This window comes from Cupressus sempervirens, chromosome 3 (genome assembly GCF_028749045.1).
Source record: "Cupressus sempervirens isolate cs-2001-9-10 chromosome 3, ASM2874904v1, whole genome shotgun sequence".
NCBI classification, from domain to species: Eukaryota; Viridiplantae; Streptophyta; class Pinopsida; order Cupressales; family Cupressaceae; genus Cupressus; species Cupressus sempervirens.
In genome coordinates this window covers 841,425,943-841,444,392 of record NC_143120.1, presented here as the reverse complement: position 1 = coordinate 841,444,392, position 18,450 = coordinate 841,425,943, and positions in this window count along the sequence as shown.

The window sequence follows — 18,450 nt, the reverse complement described above, 5'->3', positions numbered from 1 at the left end:
AATTTAGTCAATGAAGAAGTGAAGAAGATGGAACATCAGAAGAAATCTCAGATAGTGATCTTGAAGTTGTTGAAGTACTACTTACAAGAAAATATTCTAGAGGTAGAGGAAAATACAAAGGTAAAGTTCATCTGATCTGCTTTTTTGTGAAGAAGTTGGTCACATTGCTGCAAGGTGCCCAAATAGAGAAAACAAAGCTGAAAAGAAAAGAAAAAAACACAATGGCAAGAAGGATTTCAAGTGCTATAGGAACTACAAGGACAAAGGTAAGAAAATTTTTTTTATGGCTAAATATTCTATTAATAGTGAAGATGAAATGGTGTATATCACTGTGAAAGATGAATTTGATGATGAAGGTGATAAAATGTCACTTATCACTCATGTTAGCAAAAATGATACATGGATTATTGATAGTGGCTGCTCACATCATATGACTAGAGATTAAACAAAATTTGAGAATATGAAACCTTATGATGGAGGTAGTGTAAGATTTGGAAACAATGAACCTTGTAACATTAAAGGAAAATGATGTATCTTGTTGAATAAAGAACTTATATGTGACAATGCTTATTGGGTTGAAGGACTAAAGCATAATCTACTGAGTGTGGCACAATTGAACAACATTAGATTCAAGGTAGAATTCATTAATGGAAAGGCAAAGCTATTGGATGGTAAAGGAAATCTAGTTGGATATGGCAAGCAAACAAAAGGTAATTTATTTTATATTGATCTCGGTGAAAGTTCATGCTTTATTGCTCAAGTAGAGGAAAGTTGGTTATGGCATAAAAGGCTATGTCATGTAAACTTTGATAATTTGGTTAATATAAGAAAAAACAAAAGAGTAAGATGTCTTCCTAGTTTGAAGAAGCCTGATATGGGTCTATGCAAGAATTGCCAAATTGGTAAGATGGGAAAGACTAGCTTCAAAAGCAAAGACTATCAATTAGAAGAAGTTTTGAAAATTGTTCATACAGATTTATGTGGACCTATTGGAATAGAAAGATACAGTAGAGAAAAGTTTTTCATTCTATTTGTTGATGATTACTCTAGAATGATGACTATAATGTACTTAAAAGAAAAATTAGAAGCCTTTCAAAAATTCATGTGGTATTTGGCCAGAGTAGAAAAAGAAACTGGAAATTTTTGAAATGTTTAAGATCAAATAGAGGTGGTGAATTCACCTCCAATGAATTCAATAATTTTTGCATTGAAAGAGCAATTAAAAGATAAGTATTAGCTCTAGGTACACCACAATAGAATGGTATAGCTGAAAGAAGAAATAGATCTATCATGGATTGTGCAAGAACCCTAATGTTTGAAAAGAATATTGCTCTGAAATAATGGAAGGAAGCTATCAGCACTATAGTTCATACCTTGAATAGAGTATAGGTGAAGAAAGACTCAAACCATACACCTTATTAGCTATGTTATGGCTACAAACCTAATGTAAGTTACTTCAAAGTATTTGGCAGAAAATGTTATATCTTGAAAGAATCTAAGAAAGGTAAATTTGATGTAAAAGGTGATAAAGGCATATTTCAAAGATACTCCTATAGAAGTAAAACATATAGAGGTTTGAATCTGTCTACTCATAAAATCATAGAAAGTGCACATGTGAAAATTGATGAGTTTGCAGAAGAGAGTGAAGAAGAAAGCATCAAAGAGCCAAAAGATTACAGAAGATTTGTTTACTATGAACCTGATACTTTACCAATCACACCTGATGGAAATGAGGCTTCACCTCCCAAGGCCCCAAAATCTCCAACAACTATGGAGTTGCACTTAGTGGAAACCAAGTTACAATTTGAAGAACCTCAGTCACAATCAGAGGCTACTGAGCTAGTTCAAACTGAGTCACAAATAGTAGGACCTGAGCCTAACATTGAAGTTCATGATGAAATTAGTGAAAATTGGTTGTTATCCAAAGTACCTATATTGGTGAGATATGTTAGAAGGCATCATGCACCTAATTAGATCATTGGAGACAAATCAGATGGAACAATGACAATAAGTAAATTGAAAGGTACATGTTTACTTATTGAATTTAAACCTAGAAATGTTAAAGATGCATTAGATAATGAAAGTTGGGTTACAACAATGAATGAAGAAATTGAACAAATTGAGAAGAACACAACTTTGAGTCTTCTTCCTAGATCCAAGGATAAAAATGTAATTGGCACAAAATGGGTGTTTAGAAATAAGTAGAATGAAGATGGAGAAGTTTCTAGAAATAAAGCAAGGTTGGTATGTAAAGGTTATTCCCAAGAAGAAAGTATATATTATGGTGAGACATTTGCTCCTGTTGCGAGATTGGAAGGTGTTAGAACTTTACTGTGCAGCACATAAATGATTTAAAGTGTATCAAATGGATGCCAAATCTACATTCTTGAATGGAATTCTTGATGAGGAAGTCTAAATTGAACAACCAGAAGGTTTTGTAGATCCTAGCAAAATAGACATGGCTTGCAAATTACACAAAGCATTATACAGTCTCAAGCAAGCTCCTAGAGCTAGGTATGAAACACTACATAATTATTTGGTATAGATTGGTTTTCAAAGAAAAAATGATAACAATAACCTATATATCAAAGAAGGACCAGACAAGAAGATTGTATTGGATAAAATAATTGTTGATGATACCTTATTCATAGTAAATGATGACTTATGCAAGGCATTTTCAGAAGAAACGAGTAAAGAATTTGAAATGTCTATGTTTGGAGAGATAAAAAAATTTGTTGGGTTGTAGTTAAAGTAGAAAAAAATGGTATCTATATCACTCAGTCTAAATACATCAAGGATATACCAAAGAAATTTGGAATGGAAGATTCTAAACCTATTGGAACCCCTATGTCTACTAGACATAAGCTTTACAAAAGTGATGATTCCAAGGTAGTAGATCAAACCACATACTGATTAATGATTGGAAAACTGTAGTATGTAGTGCATACAAGCTTGATATTGCATTAGTAGTTGGTATGGTGAAAAGATTCTTAGCTAATTCTAGAGAAAATCACATGATGGCAATCAAGAGAATCATGAGATATCTAAAAGTTACTAAAGATTATCACTTATGTTACAAAATTGGAGGTAATTTGGACTTGAAAGTATTTACTAATGTTGATTGGGCAGGAAGTATTGATGACAAAAAAAGCACTAGTGGTGGAGCATTCTTTCTTGGTAAAGGACTAGTGTCTTGGACAAGTAAGAAGCAAAATTGTACATCTCAATCCACAGCTGAGGCAAAATATGTGGTAGCAATAGTTAATTGTTCAAATATTGTTTGGTTCAAACAATTGTTGGTAGGTATCAAGAAAGAGATCAAGGATCTAGTTGTCATATATTGTGATAACACCAGTGCAATCAATATATCAAAGAACCCAATGATGCATTCCAAGACAAAGCACATTGCTATAAAATATCATTTCTTAAGAGAATTGGTGCAAGATAAAGAAGCTAGATTGGAATATGCTAATACAAAAGAACAAATTGTAGACATATTCACTAATCCATTACCTAAGGATGCATTTTTGTATCTAAGAGGTAAGCTAGGGGTCATTCCCCTATTTGAAGCTCACTAAATGAAGTTTAGTGATACATCAACCAGTGCATATTGAAGATCAATCAGTTGATGTAGAATTGGCAAGGGCCTATTGCAAATGAATTAGTACTTGAGGTACATTAATAATAACAAAATTATTGTCTTTGGCATGTGTTCTCAAAGAGGGAGAAGTTTACTGTCATATCTCAAAAGAAATTTCTAACAGACGAAGAAATCTAAAGATAGGAAAGAGTTCATAGTGACAGAAGGAGTTTTTCAAATAAGAATTAGAACAAAACTAAGGATATGTTCCTTATTTTATTATTGCTCTAAAATATCATTGTGCTATGACATGTTGTGTTTCCATCAATTCCAAAGAGGGAGATTGTTGGATACAATTGATTAATTGTGTGTTGTCTTTGATTTTACACAAATGTCATATCAGTTTTAGTCACTATATACTGAGCTTACTTAGGCAATGAAGACAGTTCTCTATGTCTACTAAGCATTCCTATGTTTTCCAAATTTAGAAGGCAATGTTTTTTGAGTAAACTTGAGAGACAAAGGAAAGTGTGTTGAAGATGAGTATTAACTGAACTCGCTTGGTTAATGGAGGAAGTTGGATGGAATCAGTATTGACTGAGTTCACTCAGTTGCCAAAGGATTTTTCACAAGTTTGTAGTGTTAACCAAGCTTCTATTGGTTAACAAAGAAAATCATTTTTGAGTTAGTGTCTACTGAGCAGGGTCGGCTAACAAAGGATTTTCTTATTTTTTGGTATTAAGTTAAATTGATTTATCTATTGATTCCAGCCAACTGAGGTAATGAATATTGATTATTGTGAGTTGTATTTAAGCTAACTTGACAAAATGAATGATATAAGTATAAGTTCAAGTTGTGAATGTAAAATGTGAGATTATGTATGAGAAAATTGAAGATTTAAAAGAATGAGTAGAGTAAGTAAAGGATAAGTAGAATATCCTTGTGAATCAGCAAAGCCATATTCGATCAAGAAGGATCAAGTACAAGCCAAAATCAATATTTATAATAAAAAATTTTAGTTGCATTCAATTTAGGTCATCTCATTTCTACTCTCTAATCATTTTAGCAGTAATCTAAATCTCTTAACAGAGTTGGCTTAATAGCTATTTGTAAATCCTCTAACAAGGTGACAATTGTATTGAATTGTTTCAAGACCTCTAACAAGACCACTCCTAATAGGATGATTAAATCCTCTAATAGGGTCACACATAATAGTGTGTTTTTTAAACTTTAATAGGGTTAGCTCCTAATAGGGCTCACTTTAGAAGAGTGAAAACAGTAACTAGTTGCAACTGGTGGTTTTCCCAAATTGGGTTTCCACATTAAATCTTGGTGTCAAATGTTCATGCTATTTACTTTATGTTTTTTTACAACTAAGTTAAAGTAGTACTAATTATAGATAACATCTAAATTTTTGCATGTAAATGTTTACCAAGCAATCCTAGTATTTACTGAGTGACAACATTTTCTTTGTTTGCTGTGCATCAACAGTATTCAATTTCTAGAGTCTATTTTTGTATTGACATCTAAGGGATCTAGGATTTATTTTAGTAGTAACTAATTCACCCCTCCCCTCTTAGTTACTCCTCTTATATTTCAAACAATCTATTTACTTTTGTATAGCTACTAAAGAGTGGGATGTAATACATTTTTTTATTACAAAAAATCAAGATTGGATGACGGTATGGATTGAATGATGTCAATATTTTGGTCATGGATTGAAATGGGAATTCATTTCTTCATTGGTTAAAAAAGCTCATTGTAATGGAGATTCTAATGTTACACAAAAAGAAATAGATTTAACATATGTTTTTAGAGATCTTTAGGTACTTATAAGTTTGTTAATCAACTGTGTGTTTTTGAACTAGTGATGCAATAATTTATACATGTTTGACATTACAAGGCTATGTTATGAAATTGTTATAAATTTTGCATCAAATATTTTGATTACAAAAAGAGAACTTATTATTCTAGGATAAGTGAAGTCTTCCAGGTGACCAATATTTTATCTAGAAATGACTTGCATCCTCGAGAATATCAAAATTGATAGTATGGCATTTTCATTGATATACTTGACTATGACTTTAATTCCTTCAAATTAGTTCTCTTCATCATCAAATGGTACAGACTATGAATCAATCAAAATGATCTTGATACAACTATCATTGAGCATGAGAATGGATTTCCATTGATTAATACAAGGTTTCTTGAGCCAATTAGGGATGAGCCCTACATTCTTCCAAGCCAATGTGAGTAGGTATTTTATTCAGAGGTTCTACATTAACTAAGGTGGTCATTTGTTATTATACATGATCCAAGAGGAATGCCAATAAAGTATAATGTCATGGAAGAAGAATATATTGAGGAAGAGGAAGAAGTGGATTACTATTGAGAGTTAGCTGATGATGCTCCTGATGCTGCTACTGATCATGATGATGATGCTTCTATTGATCATGATGATGATGATGAGGGTGATGATGATGATGATGATAGTACTGATGATTATGATGACAAAGATGATGACAACGATGATGATGATGACGACGACGACGATGATGACGACAATGCTTACCATTATAGTGGTGGTGATAATGTTGACGATGATGATGATTGTGATGATGAGATGAATGAAGAATAATATCAATGATGGGGGGCTTGTGGGGGTGAGAGGGGTGGGGGGTGGCATGTGGGGAGTTGATTACTTAACATTGAAGGGGTGTTTGATTATAAATGAAATGAAATAAATGTACAGTTATGTGATCAATGCCTATGCTATTCAATATTGAGTTCTTGATAGATCAATGATTAATTTGATTAATTTGTCATGTACATTTTGCTGTTTATAATTCATATGTGATGCTAATGTTCATTCTAAATTTGAGTATATGTATCATGAATTTTTAGTCCACTATAAGAAAATTGATTTACATATACAAAAACCTGAAGCCCTTTCACGAGCATCCCACATAGTCTCATGGATCATTAGGTATTGTATATACAAAATTGAGAGCCTCTAATCCTCACATACACTTCAACATAGTCATTACCTATGAGATCATCCCAAAATAAACATTGTATTGTTTATTCAAAAAGTCTAACAGAGTGACCTATTGCCTTCTAACTAGAAGGATTATGCCTTTTCTCTCAAAATGAGAAATGGGCAACCATACCTCTAGAACGAAGGATTTATGTAGCTAAATAAAAGTGAAATTAATCTAGATGAGAGATGCAATTATTAATCTAAGAAATGAAGAAACATAGTATGCTAAATGGATGCATATTTAAAATCTAAATGATATTACAATGAAAGAAATAAAGCTATGCAAATGTGAGCAAAGTGAGTAAGAATTTTAGTATAAATTTGACGCAAATGGAGAGCTTCTTTTGTAGAATCCAAGAGGTGATCGACAATTGAGATTAACCGAAATAGATGGTCAAGATTGAAGAGGAGAGTGAGTCATAAAGGTAACTTCCTCATGAAAAAGGGAGTTAACTGGTTACCTTTGAGTGATAAAAGGAGTTAACTGAGTCCTTTTTGAGTGATAAAAGGAGTTAATTGAGTCTTTTTTGAGTGATAACAGGAGTTAATTGAGTGTCTTTTAAGTGATAAAAGGAGCAGACTAACTACCTTTTGAGTGATAAAAGGAGCTGACTGGTTCCTTTTTTTTGAGTGAATATTTAATTTAATAAAATAGAATATGACCTCATAAATAGATAACTTTAACTAATTGAATAATTAAATTCAATAATTAAAAAAAGGAGATATCTTATTAAATTAAATGTTTTTAATTCCTTTGTATATTAGCTAAAGAGGTAATTTTAATTTAATTAAAGTAGAAAACTTATAATCAAATTAAATTAAATCAATAGGTTTGTGTAGCTAATTTGAGTTGATATTTAGGAATTGAATAAATAATATGATTAATGCAAATTATAGTTTTCTACATTTGACACCAGATCAGGTGGCAATTATTAGAATTAGAATTGCCTAGTAAAATAGGACGTAGGAATAGCTGAATAAACCAAAGTTTGGTTAATATGGCAATGAGCCAATTTTGGGGTATTACATTTTGCCCCTCTTTGAATGAATGTGCGACTAGCACATTCAATTCAAAGAAACTCAGAAAGTATGATGCAAAGATTAGGAAATTAGATTGGGTCCAAAATTGGTGACACAGAGACCAATTGATAAGCTTTTAAAGATTATCTCCAAAATGGAGCTTAACAGGTTAAGGAAACCAAGCTTAGATACCTGAATTGATAAGCATTTTAAAGGTTTTCTCCAGAATGAAGCTTAAACTTTAGGGATCACCTAGATATCAAGATAAATAAGATTTTAAAGATTATCTCCAAAATGGAGCTTAACCATGTCATGTCCCCTTTTCAAATAATTAAAAATAATAATCTTTGCTAAGGCAGGCAGGCCCAAAAAGGTGGAGTTTTAGCAAAAGGGGATAATCTTTGGAAGCGAATGGACTAATAAATAAAAATTATTATTAAAATATGTTTTATTAACCCCTCTTGGACGTGAGTTAGGGTTATGCCATCTTTTAAGGGGTTTGGAGGCATTCTAGGCTCATTCTAGAACTTGATTTTTGCTCATTCTTTGTTATTCTTCAGAGGCTGCCAAACCTGTGGAGAAGGAGACCCAAGAACGAGAGTTTGCAGGTTTCCAGGGAGACCCAAGAATGAGAGTTTTTAGGTTTCCAAGAAGGCTAAGGATGGGAGTTTGAATCCATTCCATGTTCATGCTCATACAGAGTTTGCCTTTGTGCTGAACAGTGCAGATTTGTGAGTTTTCGGGTGTGTTTTTTTGTATGAGTTTGATGTTTTCAGTTGAGTATTTCATATCAGTTTGGGTTGCTGCTGTATTTCAGACTTTAAGGTGTTAAAATAGAGCTGAATATATGTATTGGGACATGATTAAACTTCTGAGATAGATTATTAATGTTTTTGTGGTGTTTCTGGGCATTTTTGTGTTAATTTCGGGAGCCCGATGAGCATAGTTTTTGTCCTACATTTGTGAACTGTTGTGTAAAGGCTATACAGATCTGGAAATGTCATTTTGTAGGCTATTATGCTACTAAAATTTCTATAAAAATGTCCATTTTTAGATTTATTAATAATTTGTGAAGTTGTGAAGCTTTTGGCACTATTTTCAGCATACTCGATTTGGGGTTTCTTGAGAAATTTGGTGGATCTTTGTGATATTAGTTGTTTGATCTTGAAAATCTGATTAGAGGCATGAAATATCATAAAAAATCAGAAAAGGGACATTTCAGTGGTATCAGAGCCATGATCTTGCCAGCCTGAGGGTTTGTAGAAGTTTGCATGTCAGTTTTGACAACTACCTAGATCTTGCATGTCAGTTTTGACAACTACCCAGATCTTGCATGTCAGTTTTGACAACTACCCAGATCTTGCATGTCAGTTTTGACAACTACCCAGATCTTGCATGTTAGTTTTGACACTACCCAGATCTTGCATGTCAGTTTTGACAACTACCCAGATCTTGCATGTCAATTTTGACAACTACCCAGATCTTGCATGTCAGTTTTGATAACTACCCAGATCTTGCATGTCATAATTTATGATTGCATGTTGCTTCTAATCAGCTGCATGCCAAAATTTATGGTTGCATGCTATTTCTAATCATTTTCATGTTAGTTCTTGGTGAATTTTGTGGTTGCATGTTGCTTCTAATCAGCTGCATGTCAAAATTTATGGTTGCATGCAACTAAGTGAAAGAGAAAAAAGATATTTGTAGCGAGAAAAGAATAAAGAAATTTTGATCAAACCTCCAGTTGAAAGTAAAAGTAAAAAATCCAAGGAAGGGAAAAGTATGGCTGATCCAGATGAGATGGCAAAGAAATTCTTCCAAGACATCCAAAATACTCACAAGCAAACAGTGGATAGTTTGGCAGAAACTAGAGAGGCTTTGCGAATACTGATAGAAAAACTACAAGGAGTTGCATCTATTAATGAGAAAGGGAGCACTTCAGAGGAGCCAAGAAATCTAAAATCCACACCATCTAAATCAACCAAAATTATTTTCTTGCCTGCAGATGAGCCACCAGTACCAAATCCAGCCATTAATCCTGTGGAAGAGGTTATAGATAACTTGATTACATTAAGAGCTACTTACAATGGCTTAGATGATGACTTTCGTAGTTCGGTTCCTTTTAGAGAATATGTGGATATGATGAACACTTTGATGCCCAAGAAAGAGTATAGAAGGGAGCATGACATAAGTGGAAGAGAGCTCAAAAATAAAATAAGCAAGTTTATAGCACCTACTTTTGATGGAACAAATAAAATTTCAGCTAGAGCATGGCTACAAAAATTACAGACCTTCCTCACACTTAACCCCATGAAGGAGAGTGATGCTGTTCAAATTGCAAGTCTACAATTGGAAGATGCAGCCTATGATTGGTGGTATCATGGAATGACTACTCAAGTGAAGATTTTTCTTGAGTTACCAGCTGATTATAGTTTACGGATATGGACTCGAGATTGTTATATTAGCATTTGGGATTCAGTTGACTGGAAATCTTTAACACTTTTTGGTAGCAGTGATTGTTTGGGTGCTATCATGGATTTGATTAGCAGATTGCACGGTGTTGTCTTTTCTTGTGCTAGGAGCTTATATGATGTTGGTATTAGTTTTTATACACTGGTGTTGGGCTTTGTTCATATATCTAGTCAACCATACTTGCTGGAATGTGTTGATGATATTTCATATTTGGCAGTGTGTACATACGAGTCCCAAGATCATATTGGCATTGATGACATCCAGGAGGATGTAGTGGGCAGTTTTGAAGACTTAGTTTCCTTGGGTACAGAGGAGTTGGACAGTAGTGCTAATGTTTTTGATACTCCATATGTTGATATGAGATTTAGATTTGATTCACAGGATATGGATGGTAATACTCTAGAGACTAGTAACTTTGATGATACTCCTTTAGATAGTGCATCGGTGGAGGTTTGTAGGAGACAGTCAAGCCAGTGCTATCATGTGTCTAATCAGTTGAGAGTTAGTGACCGAGATATTGCTGTCACTTGCTAGCATTTTGATGCTACTTGTTAGTTGTTAGCAGTTTATGGATGGGGTTCTCCTACTAGTGATGAGCAGGAAGGTAGTTATCTTTCTTTGATAGAGATCCACTCTTTATGGGAGGCTATTCGGATTTTGAGATAGAATTATATGTAGTTGGTAGCTGACAAAGATTATCTTATGGAGTGGGGTAGTACAACATATGATGCATTGTTGGCTAAGGAAGATGAGGTGAGTAAGCTTACTAAGCAGCTTGAGGTGACTTCTAAGATTCTTGAGAGTACACAGTTGGCTTTCAAGGAGTCATAGTTTTATTTGGCTAAGGTGACCATGGAGTTAGAGCAACTATAGTCTTTACCTAATTTTATACAGTCACAAGCTATGGTGTTTGGTGATCCGAGGATGTCCATGGCCGAGATTGTTAAAGATAGTGGAGATGGGGATGCATCCATCCTTGATACTAATGTTGGCATATCAGGTTCATCCCCACTAGAGTTAGGTCCAGTAGAGTTGGGTGCTGTAGAAAATTGTTGTGGTATGCCTGATATGGTGGTGACCTCTAGTACTAATGCCATGAAGACTAGAGAGGTTGTATCAAAGATCATGTGTGATATTAGTGAGCTGATAGTTGGCATGGTTCTTGCTAGTAATACTACTCCCTTGGCAATGTCTTTAGAGGTAGTATTCAGTTCCAACTTGGTTAGTGATCGATTGCAGTTAGTTACATATGGATTGCAGTCTGAGCCACTGAGTGAGATTGGTGCATTCTATCAGCATTACACTGTGAGGTATGCTCATCAATCTACCTTGGATGACCATGTTGATGAGATGATGATACAGAGATGTACTTTGGTTCCTAGTGCTTATCATCAGTTATGGGATGGTTTGATGCCTCAAGATGAGAGTTGTGATGGGCATGACATGGTGATAGGTTCTGCAGTTGACAACTTGATAATACATGACTTAGAGTAGGAGTTTGGGAGTGATGCTTCAGTAGTTGTTGTTACTGATTCTACTCCTTTGGCTATGATATCTCCTAGCTTAGTTGGTAGTTAGTCACAGTGGGCTATATCACTTGTTCATGGAAAATTTGGTTTGTGTTCAATTTCTTATTGTTTATCTTGTGATGGCTTTTCACCATCAAGGGTGCATGGGAGTTATGGTTATGAGATAGTGGCCGATGATCTACAGAGTTGTGTTGACTGTAGGAGTTGTACAGTGTGTGGATTCTCCATACTTGGTATAGTTTCATTTGAGAGCATTCACCATTGTTGCAGAGTTGGATTGTACATTTTGTATAGGCCAGTGGGATGCGTTGATGGTATTTATTATGTTGGCAGTTTGATTTGTCCACTTTACTTGGGTTCTAATGTTCTAAGAGTTTGTGTCTCGTGGGTTTCTGATTGTGGTAGTGGTGATTTTGGATTTTGGTTGAGCTATAATTGTCAGTTTGATTATGGATTCCTCTTGGTCATATTGCAGAGGATATTGCATGAGCCTATGTTATTTGGCAGTAGTATAGTTCATGACTACATTTGGGATCCAGGTGGATTGATTGGTTTATTGTTCAGCCATTGCTTGAGGACAAGAAATATTTGGGAGGGGAGGACTTGTCATGTCCCCTTTTCAAATAATTAAAAATAATAATCTTTGCTAAGGTAGACAGGCCCAAAAAGGTGGAGTTTCAACAAAAGGGGATAATCTTTGGAAGCAAATGGACTAATAAATAAAAATTATTATTAAAATATTTTTTATTAACCCCTCTTAGATGTGAGTTAGGGTTATGCCCTCTTTTAAGGGGTTTGGAGGCATTCTGGGCTCATTCTAGAACTTGATTTTTGCTCATTCTTTGTTATTCTTCAGAGGCTGCCAAACCTGTGGAGAAGGAGACCCAAGAACAGGAGTTTGCAGGTTTCCAGGGAGACCCAAGAACAAGATTTTTCAGGTTTCTAGGAAGGCTAAGGATGAGAGTTTGAATCCATTCCATGTGCATGCTCATACAGAGTTTGCCTTTGTGCTGAATAGTGCAGATTTGTGGATTTTCGGGTGTGTGTTTTTGTATGAGTTTGGTGTTTTCAGTTGAATATTTCATATCAGTTTGGGTTGCTACTGTATTTAAGACTTTAAGGTGTTAAAATAGAGCTGAATATATGTATTGGGATGTGATTAAACTTCTAAGATAGATTATTAGTATTTTTGTGGTGTTTTCGGGCATTTTTGTGTTAATTTCGGGAGCCCGATGAGCATAGTTTTTCTCCTACATTTGTGAACTATTGTGTAAAGGCTATACGGGTATGGAAATGTCATTTTGTAGGCTGTTATGCTGCTGAAATTTTTGTAAAAATGTCCATTTTCAGATTTATTAATAATTTGTGAAGTTGTGAAGCTTTTGGCACTATTTTTAGCATACCCGATTTGGGGTTTCTTGAGAAATTTGGTGGATCTTTGTGATATTAGTTATTTGATCTTGAAAATCTGATTAGAGGCATGAAATATCATACAAAATCAGAAAAGGGACATTTAAAACCCTAAGGAATCTAGATAGAACACCGAAATACCTAAATTTTGAAGATTTGAAAGATTATCTCCAAAATGGCTTAATATTAAGGGATCCAGATAGAACACCTAGATACCTAAGTTGAATAAGCATTTTAAAGGTTTCTTTTAGAACAAGCTTAAACTTTAAGGATCTAGCTAGAACACCTAGATACCTAAGCATAAAAAGATAACATGATTCAATCATGAGTCATAGAATCATCCTTAGAATGAGGCTTGATTCTCAGGAGTTAGGGTTTAGATTGTCCTGATACCTGTCTATTGAACTTTGACTAGAAATGTTATAAGATGTGATTAGCTAATGAAAACATAAGATAGATGAAAAATGATGCCAAATAGAGGGGAACATGATGCCCTTAGTGGTGAGAACATAATATGGAAACAAGATGCCTTGAGCAATGAAGATGCCTCAAGTGATGAGGACATAAGATTCAGACTGAGTTGAATTTTAGATTCAATGATGTAATCATCCTGCCCCCTCAGGAGTGAAATTGAAATATGACACACCAAAAATGTGATGTAGCATAGTATGTTAAAAGATACTGAAGAAATTTGAGGTTCAAAAGAACGTAAAAGTGATCAATATGATCAGAAGAAATATAGAAGAGATTAGAATGATTAGAAGAATTTAGAAGAGATTAGAATGATTAGAAGAATTTAGAAGAGATTAGTATGATCAAAAGAAATATAGAAGCCAATTTGAAGAAATATTGGAAAGTTTGAAGAAAGTGTGATTTGAAAAGATTTCAAGATTCACAAAGTATCAGGAAAAAAATGGACTACACAAGCATTCAATCACGCTGGTCCCAAAATTTTAAAATGTCATTTTGAGCTATTTAAGTGTGTTAGACTTTGAATTCGATCCCAAAAATAGATTCAAATTAGTCAAAGTAGCCAAGAGGATGTTGAACAAATCATTTGTGCAGTCATGAAGAAACATGATACTTTGAATAAGCCGACAATTCCTCATCACAAATGATGTAAGTGGATCTCCAATCAAACCATGTGCTTATGCAATGCAATCTTATGATAGATACAATCTTAAACTAGATGCAACCCTAGGTTTGGTTACCAAGCTTTGATAATTATCATCACTGAGCGTATAGTGAATCCTAGAAGTCATACAATCCCTACTAACATTGCAATCATAGGAATCTGAATAGGACATCTATTCTAGTTTTGTTTGGATTAAATGTAAGCATTCGAGGCATAAGAAGCTAGAATGGACAAAACATTTGTCTATTTTAATATAGCAAGTGAACATAAGAATCAGAGCATAAATGCTAGGATGACCAAAATGTTTCTTGCATGTAGACACACCAGACACATGAGATATTCCTCTTATGCTAACTAATCAATAAGTATTCTATCCCCTTGTGTCCGTAACTTTTAATAGAAGTTTCCATATACACTCGTAGTGACCCATACGTTCACTTAGTAGGACGAGTATTAGTATTTACTGTAGCATAAAGAGTTCACTCCAATAAGCAAGGAGAAGAATCAACCTCATTGATTTATCCATATAAAAGGAGTCGAGGTGTGCATGGACATCCAATACAAGATAGAGGCTCTTATAGTGGACACCCCATTTATATGTATGCCTCAGATCATAGGAACTAGAACACAAAGAGAAGCAAAGAAAAGATCATGCGCCCAGTCCTTGCTTCTCTAGTCAAAAATGACATCATCGAGTTTGCTCGAGGAGACATGATGAAGCAAAAATGAAACAAATAAAGAAAATGCTTAGTATATCTAAACAAGTATGTCATTTTGAGTTCATGTTTTTGGGATTGATGTCAAATGTCAATGTTTAGAACATAGATGAAAGAAATCTCTTCAGTATGGTGACAACAGTAGACAAATGTAGTTAGAATGACTAGTGACTGAGGTCAAAGAGGAATCTTCAATGTGAAGACCCTAAAGAGGATCGAGCAATAGTAGATAGACACAGTTAGGACAACTGGTGACTATCATGAAAGAGATTCTATGAGGAGAATCTTAACAAAGAGTAACACTAGCAATAGTAGGCAGACACAGCTGAAACAACTGGTGACTATTATGAAATAGATTCTATGAGGAGAATCTTGACAAAGAGTGACACTAGCGGTAGTAGGCAGATGTAGCTGAAACAACTGGTGACTATCATGAAAGAGATTCTATGAGGAGAATCTTGGCAAAGCATGACACTAGCAATAGTAGGAAGACGTAGCTAAAACAACTAGTGACTGTTGCGAAAGAGATTCTATGAGGAAAATCTCGATAAAGAGTGACACTAGCAATAGTAGGCAGATGTAGCTGAAACAACTTGTGACTATAATGAAAGAGATTCTATGAGGAGAATCTTGGCAAAGCGTGACACTAGCAACAATAGGAAGATACAGCTAAAACAACTAGTGACTGTTGCGAAAGAGATTCTATGAGGAGAATCTTGACAAAGAGTGACACTAGTGATAGTGGGAAAATGCAACTAAAACCATCGGTGACTATCATGAAGGAGACTCTAGGACACTAGAGAGTAGTGCCCCCAAGCTATGACGAGACTCAATCCATAGATACATGAGCAAAGGGCAGTAAACTAAAGCAAGAAAGCAACTGTATAGGGAGCTAGAAGACACACTACAAGATGGAGCATTAGGAACAAGAGGTGCTTGTTTGCCAAGTTTTCACCTTCTTGGTAGGGCTTTCATTTTTATTTTTTGCTACCATGATGCCTATTTCTATGTTTTCAGCAATGACACTTTCTTGTTTTTCAATTTTTTTTGTATTTTTCTTTTTTTTGATTCTTTTGTATTTTTCTTTTTTTTTTTTTTGATTTTTTTTGTATTTTTGGAACTTTTCAATTTTTTTGGTATTACCAAGGTGCCTATTGCTAGGTTTTCACCAAGCTAATGATTTTCTTCAGGACTGTTTGCAATTTTTAGATTTTTTTCAAGACATTTAGATATATATATAAAGAGCTTTTGAGATCATATCAGCTGTAGAACCGCTTTAGGTGGAGAGTGTTGATAGGCTCCTTGAGTTTTTCTCCCTCAACTGTTGAAAGCTGGTAAGCATCAAATCCATAAACTTTAGTGATTATGTAAGGACCAAGCCAGTTTGGTTCAAACTTCCCTTTTTGGACTCATTCTTGCTAATTCCTATGATTTTCTCTCAGGACAAGATCACGTAGGTAGAAGTCATGTGGCTTAACTTTCCTAGTGTAGCTTCTTGACATTTACTGCTGATAAGCTCGCAGGTGATCACATGCCACTTTTCAATGTTCATCTAGTAAGCCTAGCTATTGAAGCCAAGCTATTCTATAATCTTCATTAGTAATAAGGCCTTTCATAGAGATTCTTATGGTAGGAATCTTGATCTCTATTGGAAGTGTAACATCTGCTCCATAAACCAAAGCAAAGGGCATCATACCCGTTGGAGTCCTGATGCTTTTCCTATATGCCCATAAAGCTAGATTAATCTGGAGGCTCCAGTCTCTCCTAGATTTGTTGACTGTGTGATGGAGGATCTTGAGGATTGCCTTGTTGGATGCCTCTACCTGACCATTACCCTGGGGGTAATAGATAGAAGACCAATGTTGTGTGATTTTGAATCTTTTGCATAGTTCCTTGAGGTCTTTATTTTTGAACTATCCTCCATTGTTAGTAATGATGGAGGATAGTACATCATACCTACATATGATGTAGTTTTTGATAAAAAGAGCTATAGTTTTGCCATTTTCTATTGTGAGGGGTATTGCTTCTACCCATTTCATTATAGGAGTGGATGAAATCCAACTCCACAGCTTGCCAAGATCACCTACATGCAAATAACCTATCGAAGGGAAACTAAGAAGGAAGAGGTGGAGCTTGGAAAAACCCTAAATGGACATGAGAGAGAAAATATTACAAAAATAAGAAAAATGTATTTACAATGAAAATGGAATGAGTTGATGTGATACAATGAGAGAGCCCAAATATAAAAGCCTCATGGAAGCTTGTAGAACAAGCTGAAAAGTGGTAGAAGATAAGTTTGACAACTAAGCACACTTCCACAAAAAGGTGGAACATGCTAGAAGGGAATAAAATTTTGTATTGTTAACAACTCATCACTACATGCATTAAATACTAAATATTAAATAAATGCATTAACCTAAGTAAGCTTAAGTAATAGAATAAATAATTAATAAATAATTATTTACTCTAACATCCCCCCTTAAGTGCAACTTAGGGGAATGCCTTAAACTCACAAAACTAAGATGAAATGTAGGGTGGGTCTTGGCAACAAGGCCATTGTAGGTACCCATGTACAATACAAAGAAATGAAACCTCTAAAAATGGGGAAAGAGAGAAAACCACGTGAGAAAAACCCTCTCCCAAAAAGAGGTAAGAACCTAGTGAAGAATTGAAGAAGCCTCCAACTAGGGAAATGTCCCCTAAAATAGGAACAAGGAGTGATCATGAAGAGCATCACTGAAGCATGAAGAAGCCACAAAATTTGGCATCAAAAAGAAATTGCTAATCTGAAGAACCTCCATGGAAGAAGAAGGCATGAATCAAGCATGTCTATATGGTAGATGATCCATCTCACCAAAATGCATAAGTAGCTAGCCACTGCAATCACCTCATATATAGGATCAACCACTAAATACATAGCTCACACTATCGAACCATCAAACCAAAGATGCATTATAACAACAAAATAATCCCCCATTAATCTTGATGGGGTGAGATGACAAATGACTAAGAAGGTGGGCCAAAATCCTTTGTAGACAGAACCAAGAACAATGAGAGAAGAAGAGGTACAAACACCTATAAAGACATGGTCACACCAATGATACATGGGCTAATTTTGTGGAAGAGATACTCACTTGACAAAGGGAGAAGACCTAAAATAGAAAAAAACTATCCCCCCATGGTGCTTTATAAAAAAAGTGCAAGTACAACTGTCTCAAAACAATGTTCATGAACTCGAAATGCAAAAGTGGCACTTTATCTTAGTGCATATACATAAAAGTGCTTAGAAATGATGTCTACAATGATCAGAAAAGGAAGAAATTTGACACAAAAGATAGTGCAACCTAAAACAAAATAAACCATGCTAGGAAAATGATCCTTAGACCTAAAACACCCAAGATATCCACCATAAAGCAAAAATGCCAAAAACATGATAGAAAGAGAAAGGACTAGACTCTAAGGAAAAATACCACATTTCTAAAAAGGTGACAAAACCAGCTTTTCAAAAACATAACATTTTCAAAAAATGGACATGGGACGCAAAAGAT